Raw genomic sequence first — 27368 nt, forward strand, 5'->3', positions numbered from 1 at the left:
TCCCAAATATTTCCCCAATACCAAGAGCAAGAAAAAAATACTTTTTGACCGCCGGGAGCCTCTGTTCCCATGAGATCAGATCTAGGAGCCCTTTTCGGTAATCCATCAAAGGGGGAATCGATCAGAGAGGTCATCTACATCAACTCCATTGCCCCTCTGATGATGCGTGAGTAGTTCACCACAGACCTACGGGTCCATAGCTAAGATGGCTTCTTCTCTCTCTTTGTTCTTCATACCATGTTCTTCATGATCTTCATGAAGCTCTATCCGGTGCAATACTCTTTTGCGGTGTGTTATTCGAGATCCGATGAACTGTGGGTTTATGTTCAGATTATCTATGAATATTTTTTGAATCTTCTCTGAATTCTTATATGCATGATGTCATATCTTAGCAAGTCTCTTCGAGTTATTAGTTTGGTTTGGCCAACTAGATTGGTAGTTCTTGGAATAGGAGAGTGCTTAGTTTTGGGTTCAATCTTGCGGTGTCCTCACCCAGTGACAAAGTAGGGGTAGCGAGGCACGTATTGCATTGTTGCCATCAGGATAAAATATGGGGTGTTCATCATATTGCTTGAGTTTATCCCTCTACATCATGTCATCTTACCTAATGTGTTACTCTATTCTTCATGAACTTAATACTCTAGATGCAGGCAGGAGTCGGTCGATGTGTGTGTTGGAAATATTCCCTAGAGGCAATAATAAATTAGTTATTATTATATTTCTTTGTTCATGATAATCATTTATTATCCATGCTATAATTGTTTTGATTGGAAACACAAATACATGTGTGGATACATAGACAAAACACTGTCCCTAGTGAGCCTCTAGTTGACTAACTCATTGATCATAGATGGTCAAGGTTTCCTAGCCGTAGACAAGTGTTTTCACTTGATATCACATCATTAGGAGAATGATGTGTTGGACAAGACCCAAGCTATGAATGTAGCATATGACCGTGTTAGTTTATTGCTACTGTTTTTTACATGTCAATGTATCTGTTCCTATGACCATGAGATCATGCAACTCCCGGACACCGGAGGGATACCTTGTGTGTTATCAAACATTGCAATGTAACTAGGTGACTATAAAGGTGCTCTACAGGTATCTCCAAAGGTGTCTATTAGGTTGGCATAGATCAAGACTAGGATTTGTCACTCCATGTGATGGAGAGGTATCTCGGGGCCCACTCGATAATACAACATCACAACAAGCCTTGCAAGCAATGTGACTAAGGAGTTAGTCACGAGATCTTGTATTACGGAACGAGTAAAGAGACTTGCCGATAACGAGATTGGACTAGGTATGGAGATACCGACGATCGAATCTCGGGCAAGTAACATACCGAAGGACAAAGGGAACATCATACGGGATTAACTGAATCCTTGACATAGAGGTTTATAGAATATGTAGGAGCCAATATGGGCATCCAGGTCCTGTTATTGGTTATTGACCATAGAGGTGTCTCGGTCATGTCTGCATAGTTCTCGAACCCGGAGGGTCTGCACTCTTAAGGTTCGGTGACGTTTCGGTATAGTTGAGTTTTAGTTGTTGGTAAACAAAAGTTGTTCGGAGTCCTGGATGAGATCCCAGATGTCACGAGAAGCTCCGGAATGGTCCGAAGGTAAAGTGTTTTGGTCACTGGAAAAGTTTCGGGCTCATCGGTAGTGTACTAGGAGAGCCGAGAGGGTACCGGGGACCATCGGGAGGGGTGTCACACCCCGAGGGCCTTATTGGCTGTGGGGGGAGAAAAACCAGTCCCTAGTGGGTTGACATAAGCTCCCACTAAGGCCCATGAGGTTTGAGAGGCAAAAACCCCAAAGGTGGAAAAGGTGGAAAGGGTTTCCAAGTGGAAAGGAGGAATCCTACTCCTAGTAGGATTGGAGTAGGACTCCTCCACCTCCAATTTCGGCGAAACCTTGAGGGTTTGAGGCTACCTCCTCCCCTCCCTCCCTCCTATATATACTAGAGGTATTGAGGGTTTTTGAGACACAGAAAAATAGCCACGTGCTGCCCTCTCTCTAGATCTGTTTCTCCTCTAGTCTAGTTTCAGCGGAGCTTAGGCGAAGCCCTGCTGGAATAGCTCCACCACCACCATCACCATGCCCCCGTGCTGGAGAACACATCTACCTCTTCGCCCTCTTTCTGGATCAAGAAGTCGGAGATCTTCATTGAGCTGTACATGTGCTGACCGCGGAAGTGTCGTTCGTTCGGCACTAGATCTGGATGGGTCGTGATGGGATCATGGGGCGTATCGTGATGAGATCGCGGGATGGGCTGCGATTTGGATCGCAAAGATGTTCCACTACATAAAACGTGTTATACACGCTTCCACTTAGTGATATACAAGGGTATGTAGATGCACTCTCCCCTCTCGTGGATGATCATCACCATGGATAGGTATTCCGTGTGCGTAGGAAATTTTTTTATTTCCCATGCAACGCTCCCCAACAGTGGCATCATGAGCTAGGTTCATGCGTAGATGATATCTCATGTAGAACACAAAAGAGTTTGTGGGCATTGATGTTTAATTTGCTTCCCTCCTTAGTCTTTTCTTGATTCGGCGGTACTGTTGGATTGAAGCGGCCTGGACCAACTTTACTCGTACGCTTACGAGAGACTGGTTTCATCGACTGACATGCAACTTGTTGCATAAAGATGACTGGCGGGTGTCTGTTTCTTGAACTTTAGTAGAATCGGATTTGACCGAGCGGTCCTTGGAGATGTAAATAGCAATTTGCATATCACCGTTGTGGCTTTGTGTAAGTAAGATGCGATCATACTAGATACCCATAGCAGCCACGTAAAACATGCAGCAACAAACTAGAGGACGTCTAACTTGTTTTTGCAGGGTATGCATGTGGTGTGATATGGCCAAAGACATGATATGATATATTGGATGTATGAGATGATCATGTTGTAGTAGTTAAATATCGACTTGCACGTCGATGCTACGACAACCGGCAGGAGCCATAGTGTTGTCTTTAAACTAACGTTTGTTCTTGCATATGCTTTTACTATATTGCTAGGTTGTAGCTTTAGTAGTAATAGCTTAGATAGTGCGACAACCTCGATGGTGGAACGATGATGGAGATCATGGTGCAGCGCTGGTGACGATGGAGATCATGCCGGTGCTTTGGTGATGGAGATCAAGAAGCACAAGTTCATGGCCATATCATGTCACTTATGATTTGCATGTGATGTTAATCCTTTTATGCACCTTATTTCGCTTAGAACAAGGTAGTATTATAAGGTGATCCCTCCCTAAAATTTCAAGATAAAATTGTGTTTTCCCGAACTATGCACCGTTGCGACAGTTCGTCGTTCCGAGACACCACGTGATGATCGGGTGTGATAGACTCAACATTCACATACAACGGGTGCAAAACAGTTGCACACACGGAATGCTCGGGTTAAACATGACGAGTCTAGCATGTACAAACATGGCCTCGGAACACAATAGACCAAAAGGTTGAGCATGAATCATAAAGTTGATATGATCGACATGGAGATGTTCACCATTGAAGCTAAGCTCAACTCGCATGATGATCGGACTTGAGTTAGTGGATTTGGATCATGCGCCACTCGAATGACTAGAGGGATGTCTATTTGAGTGGGAGTTCTTAAGTAATATGATTATTTGAACTCATTATCATGAATATAGTCAAATGGTCTTTGAAAATTATGCTGTAGCTTGCACTGTAGCTCTACTATTTTAGATATGTTCCTAGAGAAAGTTTAGTTGAAAGTTGATAGTAGCAATTATATGGACTGGGTCCGTAAACAGAGGATTGTCCTCATTGTTGCATAGAAGGCTTATGTCCTTAATGCACCGCTCGGTGTGCTGAAACTCGAGCGTCGTCTGTGGATGTTGTGAACATCTGACATACACGTTTTTGATGACTACGTGATAGTTCAGTGCGTAATGCTTAACGAGTTAGAATTGAGGTACCAAAGACGTTTTGAATGTCACAGAACATATGAGATGTTCCAAGAGATGAAATTGGGGTTTCATGCTCGTGCCCTGGTTAAGAGGTGTGAGACCTCCAACAAGATTTTCTCTCTACAAAGTAAGGGAGAAAAGTTCAATCGTTGAGCATGTGCTCAGATTGTCTCAGTGCTTCAATTACTTGAATCGAATGGGAGTTAATCTTCCACATGAGATAGTGATGTTTCTCCAAAGTCACTGCCACCAAGCTACTAGAGTTTCGTGATGAACTATAACATATCAGGGATAGAGATGATGATCCTTGATATATTCGCGATGTTTGACACCGTGAAAGTAGAAATCAAAAAGGAGCATCAATTGTTGATGGTTGGTAAAACCACTAGTTTCAAGAAGGGCAAGGACAAGAAGGGATACTTTAGGAAACGACAAACCAGTTGCTTATCTAGTGAAGAAACCCAAGGTTGAACCCAAACCCGAGACTAAGTGCTTCTGTAATGAGGGGAATGGTCACTGAAGTGGAACTACCCTAGATACTTGGTAGATGAGAAGGCTGGCAAAGTCCACAAAAGTATATTGGATATACATGATATTGATGTGTACTTTACTAGTACTCCTAGTAGCACCAGGGTATTAGATACCGGTTTAGTTGATAAGTGTTAGTAACTCGAAATAAAAGCTACGGAATAAACGGAGACTAGCTGAAGGCGAGGTGACGATGTGTGTTGGAAATGTTTCCAAGGTTGATGTGACACCATCGCATGCTCCCTCTACTTTAAAGATTAGTTTTGAACCTAAATGTTGTTTGGTGTTTTGCGTTGAGAATGAACTTGATTGGATTATGTTTATTAAAATACGGTTATTCATTTAAAGAGTAATGGTTGTTTTGTTTACTTGAATAATACCTTCAATGGTCTTGCACCTAAAATGAATGGTTTATTAAATCTCCATCGTAGTGATACACATGTTCATAATATTGATGCGAAAAGATACAAAGTAGTAATGATAGTACCACTTACTTGTGGCACTACCGCTTGAGTCATATTGGTATAAAATGCATGAAGAAGCTACATGCTGATGGATCTTTGTACTCACTCATTTTTGAAATGTTTGAGACATGCAAACCTTGCCTATTGGTATAAACGCATGAAGAAACTCCATACAGATGGATCGTTTGGACTCACTTGATTTTGAATCACTTGAGACATGCAAATCATACCACATGGGCAAGATGACTGAAGGCCTCGTTCTCCAGTGATATGGAACAAGAAAGTAACTTGTTGGAAGTAATACATTTTGATGTGTGCAGTCCAATGAGCACTGAGGCATGCAGTGGATATCGTTATGTTCTTACTTCAGAGATGATTTGAGTAGATACTAGTATATTTACTTGATGAAACACACGTATGAATTATTGAAAGGTTCAAGTAATTTCAGAGTGAAGTTGAAGATCATCATGACAAGAGGATGAAATGTCTACGATATGATCGTAGACATGAATATCTGTGTTCCGAGTTTGGTACACATTTAAGAAAAATGTGGAAATTGTTTCACAACTCATGCCACCTGGAACACCATAGTGTTATGGTGTGTCCGAACGTCGTAGCCGCGCCCTATTGGATATGGTGCATACTATGATGTCTCTTATCGAACTACCACTATCGTTTTTGGGTTAGGCATTGGAGACAACCGCATTCACTTTAAATAGGGCACCACGTAATTTTGTTGAGATCAAACCGTACGAACTATGGTTTGGAGAAACCTAAGATGTCATTTCTTAAAAGTTTGGGGCTATGACGCTTATGTGAAAAAGGTTTCAGCGTGATAAGCTCGAACCCAAAGCGGATAAATGCATCTTCATAGGACACCCGAAGCAAAGTGTTTTTTCTAGAAACGGGTCCTTTCTCGAGAAAAGGTGATGGCTGTTGTGTATCCCTTGCAACGGCGCGAGAAATAGTTGTGTCGACGGCACCAAGAATCCTTCAGCTGCGGCTATGCCTTAAGGGACTTCCTAGGAAAGTATGCAAAGGATTTCCCCCGTGGCCTTGGAGCCTTGCGTTGGTGTTCCCTCGAAGCGGAAAGGGTGATGTAGCACAGCGACGGTAAGTATTTCCCTCAGTTTGAGAACCAAGGTATCAATCCGGCGGAAGAGTATCTCAAGATCCTGCACAAACACAAAAGCTTGCACCCAACGCTATGAAGGGGTTGTCAATCCCTTATAGATTGTTTGCCAAGTGAGAACTGAAAGCAACAAAGTAACAAAGCAAAGTAAAAGCGGAGTTGTAAACGATCGATGTGAATAGACCCGGGGGCCGTAGTGTTTACTAGTGGCTTCTCTCATGAAAGCAAGTAGACGGTGGGTGAACAAATTACTGTCGAGCAATTGATAGAACCGTGCAGAGTCGTGACGATATCTATGCAATGATTATTTCCATAAACATCACGTCCAAAACAAGTAGACCGATACTTTCTGCATCTACTACTATTACTCCACACGTCGACCGGTATCCAGCATGCATCTAGTGTATTAAGTCCATAAGAACAGAGTAATGCCTTAAGCAAGATGACATGATGTAGAGGGATAATCTCAAACCAATGATAAAAACCCCATCTTTTTACCTTTGATGGCAACTACTTGATGTGTGCCTTGCTGCCCCTACTGTCACTGGGAAAGGTCACCACATGGTAGAACCCAAAACCAAGCACTTCTCCCATTGCAAGAATCATAGATCTAGTTGGCCAAACAAAACCCAAGACTCGGAGAGACTCACAAGGATATCAAATCATGCATATAAGAAATCAGCAAAGACTCAAATATATATCATAGATAATCTGATCACAAGTCCACAATTCATCGGATCTCGACAAACACACCGCCAAAGAAGATTACATCGGATAGATCTCCATGAAGATCATGGAGAACTTTGTATTGAAGATCCAAGAGAGAGAAGAAGCCATCTAGCTACTAACTACGGACCCGTAGGTCTGAAGTGAACTACTCACGAGTCATTGGAGGGGTGATGATGATGATGAAGAAGCCCTCCACCTCCAAAGTCCCCTCCGGCAGGGTGCCGGGAAGGGTCTCCAGATGAGATCTCTCGGAAACGGAAGCTTGCGGCGGTGGAAAAGTATTTTCGAGGCTCCCCTGATTTTTTGCGGAATATTTGGGAATTTATAGGCCAAAGATCTAGGTCACGGGGCGGCCAGGGAGGCCACAAGGCTGCCCACCGCCGCCTCCCCCTGGTGGCGGAGTGGGGGCTTGTGGGCTCCCTGGAGCCCACCTGGCTTGGCCCAAAAGCCCCCTGGACTTCTTCCGTTCGGGAAAAAATCATTTCGGGGTTTTTCTTCCGTTTGGACTCCGTTCCAAAATCAGATCTGAAAAGAGTCAAAAACACGGAACAAACAGGAACTGGCACTTGGCACTGAATTAATAAGTTAGTCCCAAAAATAGATAAAAAGGTACATAAAACATACAAAGAAGGCAAGATAACAGCGTGAAACCATCAAAAATTATAGATACGTTTGAGACGTATCAAAAGGCTTCTCTCAAAAGAATTGAGTGGGAGGATGGTGGGAATTTGATGAGGTTATTGAACCGTCACTTCAACCAGAGTGTAGCAAGGCGCAGGAAGTTGTTCCTGTTGCGCCTATACCAATTGAAGTGGAAGCTAATGATAGTGATCATGAAGCTTCGGATCAAGTTACTACAGAACTCGTAGGTCGACAAGGTCACGTACTGCTCCAGAGTGGTACGATAATCGTGTCTTGGAGGTCATGTTGTTGGACAACAATGAACCTACGAGCTATCGAGAAACGATGGTGGGCCTAGATTCCGACAAATGGCTGGAGGCCATGAAATTCGAGAGAGGATCCATGTAAGAAAACAAAGTATGGACTTTGGAAGAACTACTTGATGGTCGTAAGGCTGTTATGTACAGATGGATCCTTAAAAGGAAGACAGACGATGATGGTGAAAAGTCACCATTAAGAAAGCTCTACTTGTCGCAAAGATGTTTCCGACAAGTTTAAAGAGTTGACTATGATGAGACTTTCTCACTCGTAGCGATGCTAAAAGTTTGTTGGAATTATGATAGGAGTTGCTTTATTATTTATGAAATCTTCTAGATAGGATGTCAAAACATTGTTTAGTCGACAGTTTCCTTGAGGAAAGGTTGTATGTGATACAACCATAAGGTCTTGTCGATCCTAAGGATGCTAACAAGTACGCAAACTCCAGCGGTCCTTGTATGGACTGGAGCAAGCATCTCGGAGTTGGAATATACGGTTTGATGAAATGATCAAAGTTTTTGGTTTTATACAAAAGTTTATGAGAAACTTGTATTTCCAAGGAAGTGAGTGGGAGCACTATAGAATTTATGAAAAGTATATGTGGTTGACATATTGTTGATCGGAAACAATGTATAATTTATGGAAAGCTTAATGGGTTGTTTGAAAGGAGTTTTTCAAAGGAAAACCTGGATTGAGCTGCTTGAACATTGAGCATGAACATCTATGGAGATAGATCAAAACTCTTAATGGAACTTTCAATGAAATGCATGCCTTGACAAGTTTTTGAAGGAGTTCAAAATAGATCGGAAAAGAAGGGGTTCATGGCTGCGTTGTAAGGTGTGACTATTGAGTAAGACTCAAGACCCGACCACTGTAGAAGAAAGAGAAAGGACGAAGGTCGTCCCCTATGCCTTAGTCGTAGGCTCTAAAGTATGCCATGCTGTGTACTGCACCTGAAGAGTGCCTTGCCATGAGTCAATCAAGGGGTACATGAGTGATCCACGAATGGATCACTGGACATCGGTCAAAGTTATCCTTAGTAACTAGTGGACTAAGGATTTTTTTTCTCGATTATGGAGGTGATAAAAGAGTTTGTCGTAAAGGGTTACGTTGATGCAAGCTTTGACACTAATCCGGATGACTCTAAGTAGTAAACCGGATTCGTATAGTGGAGCAGTCATTTGGAATAGTTCCAAATGGCGCATGGTAGTAGCATCTATAGGATGACACAGAGGTTTGTAAAGCACACACATATCTGAAAGGTTCAGACATGTTGACTAAAAACCACTCTCACAAGCAAGACACGATTGAACCCCAGAACTGTATCGGTGTTAGATTCATTACAATCACATAGTGATGTGAACTACATTATTGACTCTAGTGCAAGTGGGAGACTGTTGGAAATGTGCCCTAGAGGTAATAATAAATTAGTTATTATTATATTTCTTTGTTCATGATAATCGTTTATTATCCATGCTATAATTGTATTGATTGGAAACTCAAATACACGTGTGGATACATAGACAAAACATTGTCCCGAGTGAGCCTCTAGTTGGCTAGCTCGTTGATCAAAGATGGTCAAGGTTTCCTGGCCATAGACAAGTGTTGTCACTTCATAACAGGATCACATCATTAGGAGAATGATGTGATGGACAAGACCCAAACTATGAACGTAGCATATGATCGTGTCAGTTTATTGCTACTATTTTCTGCATGTCAATGTATATTATCCTATGACCATGAGATCATGCAACTCCCGGACACCGCAGGGATACCTTGTGAGTTATCAAACGTCGCAACGTAACTGGGTGACAATAAAGGTGCACTACAGGTATCTCCAAAGGTGTCTGTTGGGTTGGCATGGATCAAGACTGGGATTTGTCACTCCGTGTGACGGAGAGGTATCTCGGGGCCCACTCGGTAATAAAACATCACAACAAGCCTTGGAAGCAATGTAACTAAGGAGTTAGTAATGGGATCTTGTATTACGGAACGAGTAAAGAGACTTTCCGATAACGAGATTGAACTAGGTATAGTGATACCGACGATCGAATCTCGGGCAAGTAACATACCGAAGGACAAAGGGAACATCATACGGGATTAACTGAATCCTTGACATAAAGGTTCAACCGATAAACATCTTCGTAGAATATGTAGGAGCCAATATGGGCATCCAGGTCCCGCTATTGGTTATTGACCATAGAGGTGTCTCGGTCATGTCTGCAGTTTACTCGAACCCGCAGGGTGTGCACACTTAAGGTTCGGTGACGTTTCAGTATAGTTGAGTTATAGGTGTTGGTAACCAAAAGTTGTTCAGGGTTCCGGATGAGATCCGGGACGTCACGAGGAACTCTGGAATGGTCCGGAGGTAAAGATTGATATATAGGAAGTCATGTTTTGGTCACCGGAAAAGTTTCGGGCTCAATGGTTGTTTACGGGGAGTGCCGGGAGGGTAGTGGGGACAATCGGGAGGTGTGTCACACCCCGAGGGGCCTTATGGTCTGTGGGAGGATACAAACAGCCCCTAGTGGCTGACATAAGCTCCCACTAAGGCCCATGAGGTTTGAGAGGCAAAAAACCCAAAGGTGGAAGGGGTGGAAATGGTTTCCAAGTGGAAAGGAGGAATCCTAGTCCTAGTAGGATTGGAGTAGGACTCCTCCACCTCCAATTTCGGCCAAACCTTAAGGGTTTGAGGCTGCCTCCTCCCCTCCAACCTCCTATATATACTACAGGTATTGAGGATTTTTGAGACACAGAGAAACAACCACGTGCTGCCCTCTCTCTCTAGATCTGTTTCTCCTCTAGTCTAGTTTCAGCGGTGCTTAGGCGAAGCCCTGCTGGAATAGCTGCACCACCACTACCACCATGCCGCCGTGCTGGAGAACTCATCTACCTCTTCGCACCTCTTGCTGGACCAAGAAGGTGGAGATCATCATCGAGTTGTACGTGTGCTGACCGCGGAGGTGCCGTCCGTTCGGCACTAAATCGGGATCGATCGTGATGGGATCACGGGACGGATCGTGATGAGATCGCGGGACGGGCTGCGATTTGGATCGTGAAGATGTTCCAGTACATCAACCGTGTTATATACATTGCCACTTAGCAATCTACAAGGGTATGTAGATGCACTCTCCCCTCTCGTAGATGATCATCACCATGGATAGGTATTGCGTGTGTGTAGGAAACTTTTTGTTTCCCATGCAACGTTCCCCAACAGTGTGGAGTAATAGTAGTAGATGTAGAATCGTTTCAGTCTACTTGACACGGACGTGATGCCTGTATGCATAAGCATTGCCTTGGATATCTTCATAATTATTCGCTTTCCTATCAAGTGCTCGACAATAATTTGTTTACCCACCGTATTATTTTCCTTCATGAGAGATGCCTCTAGTGAAACCTATGGCCCCCGAGTCTCTTTTCCATATTATACTTTCAGATCTATAAACCAAAAATACCAAAAATATAATGCTGCCATTTATTTACTTTTGTTTTACTTATCGTTCTAGCAATATTTTATATCTATCTCTATCAGATCTCATCCTTGCAAATAACCGTGAAGGGATTGACAACCCATTTTTAGCGTTGGGTGCAAGTGTTTGATTATTAGTGTAGGTGCGAAGATTGGGGCCTTGCTTGTTCCTCCTACTGGATTAATACCTTGGTTCTCAACAAACTGAGGGAAGTACTTATCTAATTTGTTGTATCACCCTTTCCTCTTCAAGTGAAAACCAACGTAACCTCAAGAAGTAGCACGTAGCTCCACCAGCATCGCCGCCACGTCATCATGCTGCCGGAGAATTCAGCTACCTCTTCGTCCCTCTTGCTGGATCAAGAAGGCGGATATTGTTATCGAGCTGATAACAAGTGCTCCTACTAAACCCCAACCAGCGCTGCTGCTAAGGTTTCCTGATTTCTGATACGTCTCCAACGTATCTACTTTTCCAAACTCTTTTGCCCTTGTTTTGGACTCTAATTTCATGATTTGAATGGAACTAACTCGGAGTGACGTTGTTCTCAACTGAATTACCTTGGTGTTATTTTTGTGTAGAAATATAAGTTCACAGATTGACCTAAAAATTTACGGAGAATGTTTTCGGAAATAATAAAAAATATTGATGAAAGAATTAACCGGAGAGGGGCCACCCCGTGGCCACAAGCCTGCAGGGCGCGGACCCCTAGGCCACGCCCCTGGCTTGTGGGGTCCTGCTATGGCAACAAAAGTCCTTCCCCGGCAACGCCTTGAATTCTTCTTGCTACTTCTCTTGCTTGCGTCGGTTTTTCCCTTGAAGTGGAAAGGGTGATGCAGCACAGGAGCAGTAAGTATTTCCCTCAGTTTGAGAACCATGGTATCAATCCAGTAGGAGAATCTCGTCAAGTCGAGAGTACCTACACAAACAGAAAGAGCTTGCACCGAACGCTATAAAGGGGTTGTCAATCCCTTCAAGATTGATTGCAAAGTGAGATCTGAAGGCGGAAAGTGCAACGAAGAAAAAGTGTAAGGCTGAAAATATGGTGTGGAGTAGACCCGGGGGCCATAGTGTTCACTAGAGGCTTCTCTCAAAATAGCAAATATTACGGTGGGTGAACAAATTACTGTCGAGCAATTGATAGAACCGCGCAAAGTCATGACGATATTTAAGGAAATGATCATACATATAGGCATCACGTCCCAGACAAGTAGACCGATGCATTCTGCATCTACTACTATTACTCCACACATCGACCGCTATCCAGCATGCATCTAGTGTATTGAGTTCATGACGGACAGAGTAACACCTTAAGCAAGATGACATGATGTAGAGGGATAATCTCAAACCAATGATGAAAACCCCATCTTTTTTACCCTTGATGGCAACAACACGATGCGTGCCTCGCTACCCCTTCTGTCATTGGGTGAGGTAACCGCACGGTATGAACCCAAAACCAAGCACTTCTCCCATTGCAAGAATCATAGATCTAGTTGTCCAGACAAAACCCACAATTCGAAGAGAATTACAAGGATATGAAATCATGCATAAGAGAGATCAGAAGAAACTCAAATAAGATTCATAGATAATCTGATCATAAATCCACAATTCATCGGATCTCGGCAAACACACCGCAAAAGAAGATTACATCGGATAGATCTCCATGAAGATCATGGAGAACTTTGTATTGAAAATCCAAGAGAGAGAAGAAGCCATCTAGCTACTAGATATGGACCCGTAGGTCTATGGTGAACTACTCACGCATCATCGGAGAGGTCATGCTGTTGATGAAGAAGCCCTCCGTGTCCGAATCTGCCCTCCGGCAGGGCACCAGAACGTGCCCCAGATGGGATCTTGCGGAGACAGAAGCTTGCGGCGGCGGAAAAGTACTTTCGATGATCTCCTGATTTTTCTAGGATTTTAGGGAATTTATAGGCGAAAGTCCTAGGACAGAGGTGGCCCAGGGAGCCCACAAGCCTGGGAGGTGCGGGCCCCCCTGATTCTCGGGCTTCCCGATCTTCTTTTGTTTCGGAAAAAATCTTTTTGGCAGTTTCGTTCCGTTTGGACTCCGTTTAAAATCCTCCTCTGAAAGGGGTCAAAAACATGGAAAAAATAGGAACTGGCACTTGGTACTGAGTTAATAAGTTAGTCCCAAAAATTATATAAAAGGCATGCAAAACATCCAAAGTTTGACAAGATAATAGCATGAAACCATCAAAAAGTATAGATACGCTGGAGACGTATCAGGTCCCTGAGGCTCCACCGACCTCGTTTCCACATAGAGAAGAGTTCATCGCATTTTACGATACGAACCCACCGCCACTTCCTGTTCTTCCTTGGGAGGGCAGATCTGGAGTGTGATTGGGGCTCCGGAGAGGGGAAATCGACGCCGTCATCATCACCAACCATCCTTCATCACCAATTTCATGATGCTCTCCATCATTCGTGAGTAATTCCATCGTAGGCTTGTTAGACGGTGAAGGGTTGGATGAGATCTGTCATGTAATCGAGATAGTTTTGTTAGGGTTTGATCCCTAGTATCCATTATGTTCTGAGATTGATGTTGCTATGACTTTGCTATGCTTAATGCTTGTCACTAGGGCCCGAGTGTCATTATTTCAGATCTGAACCTATTATGTTTTCATAAATATATATGTGTTCTTGACCCTATCTTGCAAGTTATAGACACCTATTACAAGTTATGATCCGCATCCCCCAGGGTGACACTAACTGGGATTCTTTCCAGTGATTATCGTAGTTTCAGGAGTTCATGTATTCACTAAGTGCTAATGCTTTGGTCCGGTTCTCTATTAAAAGGAGGCCTTAATATCCCTTAGTTTCCATTAGGACCCCGCTGCCACGAGAGGGTAGGACAAAATATGTCATTCAAGTTCTTTTCCATAAACACGTATGACTATATATGGAATAAATGCCTACATTGCATTGATGAATTGGAGCTAGTTCTCCATCACCCTATGTTATGACTGTTGCATGATGAATGCCATCCGACATAATTATCCATCACTGATCCATTTCCTACGAGCTTTCCACATATTGATCTTTGCTAAGTTACTTTTTCGTTGCTATTGTTACGATCACTACAAAACTGCTATTGTTACGTTTGTCACTTTTACCGTTACTTCCATACTACTTTGCTACTAAAGACTTTGATGTAGTTATTAAGTCTTTCAGGTGTGGTTGAATTGCCAACTGAGCTGCTAATACTCGAGAATATTCTTTGGCTCGCCTTGTGTCGAATCAATAAATTTGGGTTGAATACTCTAGCTCAAAAACTGTTGCGATCCCCTATACTTGTGGGTTATGAAGACCTTTTTCTGGCGCCATTGCCGGGAAGTATAGCTTTATTCTCTGAGTCACTTGGAATTTATATCTATTGATCACTATGAAGAATTTCGAAGACGGTAAAACCAAGATCTACCCCTCAACTACGAGGGCAAGTAAGGAACTAACATCTAGCTCTGCAGTTGATTCACCGTCTGTTATGAGTAAATTTGCGACACCACCACCTGCTACTCAATCTGATATGTCGCGAGTAATTGATGATGCTACTTCTGGTATGCATGATGCTTATGATGATACTTTGTTTGATACTATTGTGCCACTTGGTGAATTTCTTGATGAACAAATTGCTAGAGTGAATGCTGAAACTGATGATATTGCTGAGTCTGGTGAGACTGAACACTATGATTCACTTGCTAGACCTAGCTCTCCTAGATATGAATTGCCTAATATACCTGAGGGTTATTGTTGGGGATATTACCCCGTTGTAAGACCTGCCCTATGGGGCCGGGTCCGGATAATGGCGACTCTACCCCTATGGACAAGATGGGCCGTTATTAAGAAGCGGCAGGCGGCAGATGAGACGGTTGGCCCAAGACTCTGCGAAGGCGACTTGCAGCCCGTGTGGGGAAAGAGACACCAGAAGTTTCCTTGCGTGGAAGACAAGGCGAATCAGAGATAAACCGGCTTACAAATTGTAATGGGAGTTGGACTCTTGTAAACCTAGAGTCTCGACCTGTATATAAAGGAGACTCTCTAGGGCTGATAGTGTTAAGTTAACATCAATCGAGAGCTAGGTCACGCGAGTCCGCACCCTTGTAATCGATTCCCACAACAATATACACAAAGCAGGACGTAGGCTTTTACCTCAATCTGAGGGGCCGAACCTGGGTAAACTCGTATCCCGTTTCCCGATCAACCCCTTTGAGTAGCCACATAGCTGCGATGGCTCCATCACTAAGTCCTTTCACGAGGACATCTGTCGTGACAAAACCACAACAGTTATCTTATGGAAGGAGGAGTGGGTAGGGACTTTCTTGCTTGTAAGGATAGAGACGATCTTAAGAAATTGCTATGCAAGTGGAAGTAAAAATCTTTGAATGCTAGAATGCAATATGATCCCAGGTTTGCTACTTCAACTATCTGTGTTACTGATAAGGATTATAATTTCTTTGTCGATCCTGAGTTAATTACTTTGGTAGAATTTGATCCTTTTCATGGTTATCAATCTGAAACTGTTGTGCACGCCTTACTAAATTGAATGATATAGCCACCCTATTTACTCATGAGGAAAAAATTCGTTATTACTATATTCTTAAGTTGTTTTCGTTCTCATTAAAGGGTGATTCTAAGATATGGTTTAATTCTCTTGCTCCTTGTTGTGTGTGTAGTCCCAAGGATATGATTTACTACTTCTCTAAAAAATACTTTTCTGCCCATAAGAAACAAGCTACCTTGCGGGAAATATTTAACTTTACGCATGTTGAAGAAGAGAGTCTCCCACAAGCTTGGGGAGGATTCTCCGGTTACTTAATACTTTGCCAAGATATAAAAGGCATGCAAAACATCCAAAGTTTGACAACATAATAGCATGAAACCATCAAAAATTATAGATATGTTGGAGGCGTATCAAGCATCCCTAAGCTTAACTCCTGCTTGTCCTCGAGTAGGGAAGTGATAAAGAATGAATTTTTGATGTGGAATGCTACCTAGCATAGTTGTCCTTTGCAACTTATTTCATGTGGCATGAGTGTTCAGATCCATGCGATTCAAAACAATAGTTTCCTATTGACATGAAAACAATAATACTTCAAGAAAACTATCAAGGTAATCATGAACTTTCAAAATAACAAGGCCAAAGAAAGTTATCCCTACAAGATCATATAGTCTGGCTATGCTCCATCATCCTCACACAACTAATGTAGATCATGCACAACCCCGGTATTGGCCAAGTAATTGTTTTCGCACTCTTACTTTCTCAAACTTTTTATAACTAACACGCAAGACATGAGCGTGAGCCATGGATATAGCACTATAAGTGGAGTAGAGTGTGGTGGTGGTTGTGAGACAAAAAGGGAGGAGATGGTCACATTGACTCGGCGTATCAAAGGGTTATGGAGATGCCCATTAATAGATATCAATGTGAATTAGTAGGGATTGCCATACAAAGGATGCACTAGAGCTACAAGTATGTGAAAGCTCAAAAGTAGAACTAGTGGGTGTGCATCCAACTTGCTTGCTGACGAAGACCTAGTGGAATTTTGAGGAAGCCCATCATTGGAATATACAAGCCAAGTTATATAATGAAGATTCCCACTAGCATATGGTGGTGACAAAATGAGAGGCTCTCAATCATGAAGAACATGGTGCTATTATGAAGCACAAGTGTGGAAAAAGATAGTAGCATTGTCCCTTCTCTCTTTTTCTCTCTCTTTTTTTTATTTGGGCTCTTAGGCCACTTTTTTTTTTCTCTTTTCTCCTTTTTTCTTTTTTATTTTTGGGCTCTTTGGCCTCTTTTTTTTACTTATTTCCTCACGTGGGACAATGCTTTAATAATGATGATCATCACACTTTTATTTACTCACAGCTCAATGCTTAGAACGATGAAGACTCTCTAGGAAATGCCTCCGGCAGTGTACCGGGATGTACAACGATCTAGCTTGGCGTATGACGTTGAAACATCTCGCTAGCTATCTTACGATCATGCAATGGCAATATAAGAGTGACGACACAAGTCATGAGACAGAACGGTGGGAGTTGCATGGCAATATATCTCAGAATGGCTATGAAAATGCCATAGTAGGTAGATATGTTGGCTATTTTGAGGAAGGCATTTGGTGGGTTTTTGCACCGGCGAGAATTGTGCGGCACTAGAGAGGCTAGCAATGGTGAAAGGTGAAAGTGCATCTATACCATGGACTCACATTAGTCATGAAGAACTCACATACTTGTTGCGAAAGTTTTTATTAGTAATCGAAACAAAGTGCTAAACGCATACTCCTAGGGGAAGGGTTGGTAGGTGTTAACCATCGTGCGATCCAGACCTCAACACAAAGGATGACAATCAATAGATCAATTATGCTCCGACTTCCTAACATAGCGGTTCACCATATGTGCATGCTACGGGAATCACTAACTTCAACACAAGTATTTCTAGATTCACAACACCCTACTAACATAACCCTTAATATTACCAAATCCACGCCTCAAAACTAATTAAGAGGAATCCAAACTTATCTTTCTACTCAATGCACATGAAGATGGAGGTTTTTGTATCATCTTTGGGTACCTATCACCTTTGGGACTAATTTTCATAGCATGAGCCAACTACCAAGTCACACACCGCCGTGCTCAAAAAGATCTAAGTGAAGCACATAGAGCAAAATTATCTAGCTCAAAAGATATAAGTGAAGCACTATGAGCATTCTAGCAAAATTACGATGAGTGAATGTCTCTCTCTAAAGGTGTGCAGCAAGGATGATTGTGACACAACAAAAAGAAAATACTCCTACGATACAAGACGCTCCAAGCAAAACACATATCATGTGGTGAATAAAAATATAGCTCCAAGTAATGTTACCAATGGATTGAATACTAAAGAGGGGATGCCTTCCCGGGGCATCCCCAAGCTTAGGCTTTTTGGTGTCCTTGAATTTGGCTTGGGATACCTTGGGAATCCCCAAGCTTGATCTCTTTCCACTCCTTATATCTTTGTCCATGAGAACCTCACCCAAAACTTGAAAACTTCACAGCACAAAACTTAAACAGAAACTCGTGATAACATTAGCACAAGAAAACAAACTACCACCTCTTTAGGTACTGTAGCAAACTTGAATTCTATCTATATTGGTGATGGGCTACTGATTCTCACTTCTCCATGGCTAGTACCCCCCGATACTAACTATAGTTTCATCAAAACAAGCAACCAACTCAACAAAAACAGAATCTGTCAAAAACAGACCAGTGTGTAGCAATCTGCATACTTCGTATACTTCTGGTACCTCACAAATTCTGAAAAATTACAAATGCCTGGGAAAAAGGCATATCAACCAGAATAAAAAAGAATCAACTCAAAATATCTTTCTGAATAAAAATGAAAAATCATCTCGTGAGCGAAAAGTTTCTGTCTTTTTCCTGCAGGATCAAATAACCATCACCAAGACTAGTCATAAAGGTTTTGCTTGGCTCAAACAAAAAAAGAAACACAAAATGCACAATCACAACAGAATTATGATGGTGTGGACGCAACAAAATAGAAAGAAAAAGATAAATTCATTGTGTTGCCTCCCAACAAGCGCTATTGTTTAACGCCCCTAGCTAGGCATAAAAGCGATAGAATCACGTATCGTCGTCTTTGGTGCTCAAACCATAAGTGGCCATCATCATGGATTCATAAGGCAATCTTATTTTCTTTCTAGAAAAGTGCTCCATGCCCTTCTTTAAAGGAAACTGAAATCTAATATTCCCTTCCTTCATATCGATGATAGCACCGATAGTCCTTAGGAAAGGTCTACCAAGAATAATAGGGCATGTAGGATTGCAATCAATGTCAAGCACAATGAAATCCACGGGTACATAGTTCCCATTTGCAATAATAAGAACATCATTGATCCTTCCCATGGGTTTCCTGATAGTAGAATCCGCAAGATGCAAATTAAGAGAACACTCTTCAATCTCATTAAAACCCAGAACATCACATAAAGACTTTGGAATCGCGGAAACACTAGCACCCAATTACACAAAGCATTGCATTCATAATTTTTGATTTTGATTTTGATAGTAGGTTCCCACTCATCATGAAGCTTTCTAGGGATAAATACTTCCAATTCAAGTTTCTCTTCAAGAGATTTTATCATGGCTTCGACGATATGATCGGTAAAGGCCTTGTTTTGGCTATAAGCGTGTGGAGAGTTCAAAATGGATTGCATCAATGAAATGCATTCAATCAAGGAGCAACTATCATAATTGAATTCCTTGAAATCCAAGGTAGTAATTTCATTACTACTCAAAGTTTTAATATCTTCTACTCCACTTTCAATGCTTTTAGCATCAAGATAGATGGACTCTGAATCATTGGGGCACTTTTAAACCAAAGTGGATTCATATCCAGCCCCATGATCATTAGGTTTGACACAAGAAAACAAAGATTCGATGCGAGTCACACCAAGCACTTTAAGATCTTCGTGATTCTTATCACGAGAACACGCCTTTTAAGACATTCATGTCTAGCACGAATTTGGGCGGTTCTTTCTTTGCTCTCAATCATGGAAACACGCATAGCTTTCAAAGTTTCATCCATATTGATCTTGGGAGGAGCACATCTAACTTTCAAAGCATCGACATCACTAGACATTCTATCTACGCTCTTAGCCAAATCATCAATTTTGAGTAGTTTTTCCTCTATGGACGCATTGAAAAAAATTGCGAGTTAATAAACTCTTTGATATTACTCTCTAGATCAGAGGGTAATATATTGTAATTTCCATGAGTATTGTTGTAGGAGTTGCCAAAGTTATTAGAGGAGTTACTAGGAAAAGGCCTAGGAACATAGTTTCCTCTAAAAGCATTGTTGTTGCCAAAATTATTCCTACCAACAAAATTAACGTCCAAGCTAGCGTTGCTACTCTCAATCAAAGAAGACAAGGGCATATCATTAGGATCTAAAGGAGCACTTCTACTAGCAACCAAATTCATTAACTCATCCATCTTAGCACTCAACGAGTTAATTTCTTCTATAGTGTGTACCTTCTTACTAGTAGGTGACCTTTCAGTGTGCCACTGAGAGTAGTTCATCATGATATTGTCTAGGAGCTTTGTGTCTTCCCCTAACGTGATTTCCATGAATGTTCCACCCGAGGCAGAGTCGAAGATATTTCTAGAAGCGAAATTCAAGCCAGCGTAAAAGATTTGTATAATCATCCAAAGACTCAAGCCATGAGCGGGACAATTTCTAATCATCAATTTCATTCTCTCCCAAGATTATGCAACATGTTCGTGATCAAGTTGCTTAAAATTCATGATATCATTAAGGAGAGAGATAATCTTAGCCGGCGGAAAATACTTGGATATATAAGCATCTTTGCACTTATCCCAAGAATCGATACTATTTTTGGGCAAAGACGAAAACCATGTTTTTGCTCGATCTCGCAACAAGAAAGGAAAAAACTTCAATTTAATCACACCATTATCCACATCTTTATTATTTTGCATATCGCAAAGCTCAATGAAGGTATTGAGATGGGATGCGGCATCTTCACTAGGAAGGCCGAAGAATTGCTCTTTCATAACAAGATTCAGCAAAGCGGCATTGATTTCGTATGACTCCGCACTAGTGCGGGGAGCAATCGGAGTACTAATAAAATCATTATTATTAGTATTCGAGAAGTCACAAAGTTTGGTGTTTTCATTCATGGTGACTTCAGAAACCTAGCAAGCACACAAGCGAACAAAGAGCAAGCAAGAAAAAAAAAGGGCGAACGAAAAGGCGAACGGAAAAGGCAAGCGAAAAAGGCAAATTGTTGAACTGTGAGAGAGGAAAACGAGAGGCAACTGGCAAACAAAGTAAAAGCAAGAGATGAGTTTGCGACACTTACTTGTATCAGTTCTTGACTAGATCCTCCCCGGCAACGGCGCCAAAAATTCTTCTGCTACGGTAACAAAAGTCCTTCCCTGGCAGCACCAGGAATTCTTCTTGCTACTTCTCTTGCTTGTGTCGGTTTTTTCCCTTGAAGAGGAAAGGGTGATGCAACACATGAGCAGTAAGTATTTCCCTCAGTTTGAGAACCAAGGTATCAATCCAGTAGGAGAATCTCGTCAAGTCCAGAGTACATGCACACAAACAGAAAGAGCTTGCACCGAACGCTATAAAGGGGTTGTCAATCCCTTCAAGATTGATTGCAAAGTGAGATCTGGAGGCGGAAAGTGCAACGAAGAAAAAGTGTAAGGCTGAAAATATGGTGTGGAGTAGACCCGGGGGCCATAGTGTTCACTAGAGGCTTCTCTCAAAATAGCAAATATTACGGTGGGTGAACAAATTACTGTCGAGCAATTGATATAACCGCGCAAAGTCATGACGATATTTAAGGAAATGATCATACATATAGGCATCACGTCCCAGACAAGTAGACCTATACATTCTGCATCTACTACTATTACTCCACACATCGACCGCTATCCAGCATGCATCTAGTGTATTGAGTTCATGACGGACAGAGTAACTCCTTAAGCAAGATGACATGATGTAGAGGGATAATCTCAAACCAATGATGAAAACCCCATCTTTTTACCCTTGATGGCAACAACACGATGTGTGCCTCGCTACCCCTTCTGTCACTGGGTGAGGTCACCACACGGTATGAACCCAAAACCAAGCCCGTCTCCCACTGCAAGAATCATAGATCTAGTTGGCCAGTCAAAACCCACTACTCGAAGAGAATTACAAGGATATGAAATCATGCATAAGAGAGATCAGAAGAAACTCAAATAAGTTTCATAGATAATCGGATCATAAATCCACAATTCATCGGATCTCGACAAACACACCGCAAAACAAGATTACATCGGATAGATCTCCATGAAGATCATGGAGAACTTTGTATTGAAGATCCAAGAGAGAGAAAAAGCCATCTAGCTACTAGCTATGGACCCGTAGGTCTATGGTGAACTACTCACGTATCATCGGAGAAGTCATGGTGTTGATGAAGAAGCCCTCCGTGTCCGAATCCCCCCTCCGGCAGGGCACCAGAACGTGCCCCAGATGGGATCTTGCGGAGACAGAAGCTTGCGGCGGCGGAAAAGTACTTTCGATGATCTCGTGATTTTTTCTGGGATTTTAGGGAATTTATAGGCGAAAGTCCTAGGGCAGAGGTGGCCCAGGGAGCCCACAAGCCTGGGAGGCGCGGGCCCCCCTGATTCTCGGGCTTCCCGATCTTCTTTTGTTTCGGAAAAAATCTTTTTGGCAGTTTCGTTCCGTTTGGACTCCGTTTAAAATCCTCCTATGAAAGGGGTGAAAAACATGGAAAAAACAAGAACTGGCACTTGGCACTGAGTTAGTCCCAAAAATTATATAAAAGGCATGCAAAACATCCAAAGTTTGACAAGATAATAGCATGAAACCATCAAAAATTATAGATACGTTGGAGACGTATCAGGTCCCTGAGGCTCCACCGACCTCATTTCCACATAGAGAAGAGTTCACCGTGTTTTACGATACGGAGCCACCGCCACCTCCCGTTCTTCCTTGGGAGGGCAGATCTGGAGTGTGCTTGGGGCTCCAGAGAGGGGAAATCGACGCCATCATCATCACCAACCATCCTTCATCACTAATTTCCTGATGCTCTCCATCGTTCGTGAGTAATTCCATCGTAGGCTTGTTACATGGTGATGGGTTGGATGAGATCTGTCAGGTAATTGAGATAGTTTTGGTAGGGTTTGATCCCTAGTATCCATTATGTGCTAAGATTGATGTTGCTATGACTTTGCTATGCTTAATGCTTGTCACTAGGGCCCGAGTGTCATGATTTCAGATCTGACCTGTTATGTTTTCATGAATATATATGTGTTCTTAACCCTATCTTGCAAGTTATAGACACCTATTACGAGTTATGATCCGCATCCCCCAGGGTGACAATAACTGGGATTCTTTCCGGTGCTTATCGTAGTTTCAGGAGTTCATGTATTCACTAAGTGCTAATGCTTTGGTCCGGTTCTCTATTAAAAGAAGGCATTAATATCCCTTAGTTTCTATTAGGACCCCGCTGCCATGGGAGGGTAGGACAAAATGTCATTCAAGTTCTTTTCCATAAGCACGTATGACTATATATGGAATAAATGCCTACATTGCATTAATGAATTGGAGCTAGTTCTCTATCACCCTATATTATGACTGTTGCATGATGAAAGCCATCCTACATAATTATCCATCACTGATCCATTGCCTACGAGCTTTCCAGATATTGATCTTTGCTAAGTTACTTTTTCGTTGCTATTGTTACGATCACTACAAAACTACTATTCTTACGTTTCTCACTTTTACCGTTACTTCCATACTACTTTGCTACTAAAGACTTTGATGTAGTTATTAAGTCTTTCAGGTGTGGTTGAATTGACAACTGAGCTGCTAATACTCGAGAATATTCTTCGGCTCCCCTTGTGTCGAATCAATAAATTTGGTTGAATACTCTAGCTCAAAAACTGTTGCGATCCCCTATACTTGTGGGTTATTAAGACCTTTTTCTGGTGCCATTGCCGGGGAGCATGGCTTTATTCTCTGAGTCACTTGGAATTTATATCTGTTGATCACTATGAAGAATTTGAAAGACGGTAAACCAAGATCTACCCCTCAACTACGAGGGCAAGTAAGGAACTAACATCTAGCTCTACACTTGATTCACCGTCTGTTATGAGTAAATTTGCGACACCACCACCTGCTACTGAATCTGATATGTCGCGAGTAATTGATGATGCTACTTCTGCTATGCATGATGCTTATGATGATACTTTGTTTGATACTACTGTGCCACTTGGTGAATTTCTTGATGAAAAAATTGCTAGAGTGAATGCTGAAACTGATGATATTGCTGAGTGTGATGAAACTGAACACTATGATTCACCTGCTAGACCTAGCTCTCCTAGATATGAATTTCCTAATATACCTAAGGGTTATTGTTGGGGATATTACCCAGTTATAAGACCCTCCCTGTGGGGCCGGGTTAGGATAATGACGGCTCTACCCCTATGGACAAGATGGGCCGTTATTAAGAAGCGGCACGCGCCAGATGAGACGGTTGGCCCAAGAATCAGCGAAGGCGACTTGCGGCCCGTGTGAGGAAAGAGACACCAGAAGTTTCCTTGCGTGGAAGACAAGGCGAGTCAGAGATAAACCGGCTTACGAATTGTAATGGGAGTTGGACTCTTGTAAACCTAGAGTCTCGACCTGTATATAAAGGATACTCTCTAGGGCTGATAGGGTTAAGTTAACATCAATCGAGAGCTAGGTCAGGCGAGTCTGCACCCTTGTAATTGATTCCCACAGCAATATACACAAAGCAGGACGTAGGCTTTTACCTCAATCTCAGGGGCCGAACCTGGGTAAACTCGTCTCCCGTTTGCCGATCAACCCCTTTGAGTCGCCACATAGCTGCGATGGCTCCATCACTAAGTCCTTTCACGAGGACATCTGTCGTGACAAAACCACGACAGTTATGTTATGGAAGGAGGAGTAGCTAGGGACTTTCTTGCTTGTAAGGATAGAGATGATTTTAAGAAATTGCTATGCAAGTGGAAGGAAAAACCTTTGAATGCTAGAATGCAATATGATCCCAAGTTTGCTACTTCAACTATCTGTGTTACTGATAAGGATTATAAATTCTCTGTCGATCCTGAGTTAATTACTTTGGTAGAATTTGATCCTTTTCATTGTTATGAATCTAAAACTATTGTGGCACGCCTTACTAAATTGAATGATATAGCCACCCTATTTACTCATGAGGAAAATATTCGTTATTACTATATTCTTAAGTTGTTTCCGTTCTCATTAAAGGGTGATGCTAAGATATGGTTTAATTCTCTTGCTCCTGGTTGTGTGCGTAGTCCCGAGGATATGATTTACTACTTCTCTGAAAAATACTTTTCTGCCCATAAGCGGCCATGTAGGAAATATTTAACTTTACGCAAGTTGAAGAAGAGAGTCTCCCACAAGCTTGGGGGAGGATTCTCCTGTTATTTAATACTTTGCCTGATCACCCTCCCAAGAAAAATGAAATACTTGATATCTTTCATAATGGACTAACCGATGCTTCTAGGGACCACCTAGATAGTTGTGCTGGTTGTGTTTTCAGGGAACGAACAGTTGAACAAGCTGAACTACTATTGAATAATATATTGACCAATGATAATGATTGGACTATTCCCGAAGCACCTCCAAAGCCAACTCCAAAGAAAAGAGGTATTCTATTCCTCAGTCCTGAAGATATGCAAGAGGCGAAGAAATCAATGAAAGAAAAAGGTATTAAAGCTGGAGATGTTAAGAATCTACTACCTATTGAAGAAATACATGGTCTTGATAACCCGACACGGCTAGTAGAGGTAAATTCTCATTGTAGATTTGATGAAGGTGATATTCCTTACAATAAGTCTGCTAGCCAATGCTTGGATGAATTTGATAAGTTTCTTGTTAAACAAGAAAGTTTCAACACTTATGTTAGTTGACAATTGAAGCATACTGCTTACATGCTTGATCGCTTGGGTGATTATATGAGTAGAACTGTCATTGACCTTAGGCTTATTAGTAAACATGCCTCCATGGTAACTACTCAAGTAGAACAGGTACTAAAGGCACAAAATGATTTGCTCAATGAGATGATTAGTAAAAACAATGATCATTTTGTTAGAGTTGAGACTAGAGGTGGTAGAATCACTCAGGAACCTTTGTATCCTGAGGGCCATCTTAAGAGAATTGATCAAGATTTTCAAAGAGTTAATATTGGCGTACCTGGTCCTTCTAATACAAAGAAAAATAATGATGATAGGAGTTTGCATGCTGCTAGTGAACCTGATATAGAGTCACATGAAAACCGAAATGATATCTCTATTTCTGAATCTAAGACACAATCTGGTAATGAACATGAACCTAGTGATAGTATTAATGATGATGTTCATGTCAATGCTCAACCTAGTAATGACAATGATGTGGAGATTGAACCTGTTGTTGATCTTCATAACCCACAACCTAAGAATAAGAGATATGATAAAAGAGATTTTGTTGCTAGGAAGCATGGTCGAGAAAGAGAACCATGGGTTTAGAAACCCATGCCCTTTCCTCCTAAACCATCCAAAAAGAAGGATGCTGAGGATTTTGAGCGCTTTGCTGAAATGCTGAGACCTGTCTATTTACATATGCGCTTAACTAATATGCTGAAAATGTCTCCTTATGCTAAGTACATGAAAGATATTGTTACTAATAAAAGAAAGATATCAGAAGCTGAGATCTCCACCATGCTTGCTAATTACACTTTTAAGGGTGGAATACCAAAGAAATTAGGAGATCCCGGAGTACCCACTATACCATGCTCTATTAAAGGAAATTATGTTAAAACTGCTTTATGTGACCTTGGAGCTGGTGTTAGTGTTATGCCATTCTCTTTATATCATAGACTTGATTTGAATAACTTGACACCTAATGAAATCTATCTTCAAATGGCTAATAATTCAACTTCTTTACTCATCGATATTTGTGAGGATGTGCCTGCTGTGGTTGCAAACGTTACTATCCTAATGTACTTTGTTATTCTTGATATTCCCGAGGACGACAGTTTGTCGATCATCCTTGGTAGACCCTTTTTGAATACTGCAAGGGCTGTTATTGATTGCAACAAAGGCAATGTCACTTTTCATGTTAATGGTAATGAGCATACGGTACACTTTCTGAAGAAACAATCTCAAGTTCATAGCATCAACTCCATTGAAAAAATTCGAACGTTCACTATTGGAGACTTTGAATTCCCTCTTCCTACAGTCAAGAAGAAATATGATATACTTATTGTTGGGGTCATGCATATCCTCATTGAGGTAACCTAGTGTTATTAGAAAGTTCACCGGTTCCATGTCATTCGAAAAAAGTTTATCAATAAGACTTGATCAACCTTATTGATGGATTCTTTCTGACGGGCATGAGATGGGTGAATTTAGAAAGCACAAACTTCTGTACCCAACTTTTACTTTCTATTCTTTAGTTTTAATTTAGTAAAAAGGTTATTATTCCTCTATTTTCCGTTTTATCCTTACAATAGAAAAATGACTTGAAAATAAATTTTTTGAGAACACCCTGAAAATTAAGTATGATTTTTTCTGGATTATTTAAGAATTTCTAG

The sequence above is a fragment of the Hordeum vulgare genome, chromosome 4H (assembly GCF_904849725.1).
Source record: "Hordeum vulgare subsp. vulgare chromosome 4H, MorexV3_pseudomolecules_assembly, whole genome shotgun sequence".
Taxonomy (NCBI): domain Eukaryota; kingdom Viridiplantae; phylum Streptophyta; class Magnoliopsida; order Poales; family Poaceae; genus Hordeum; species Hordeum vulgare.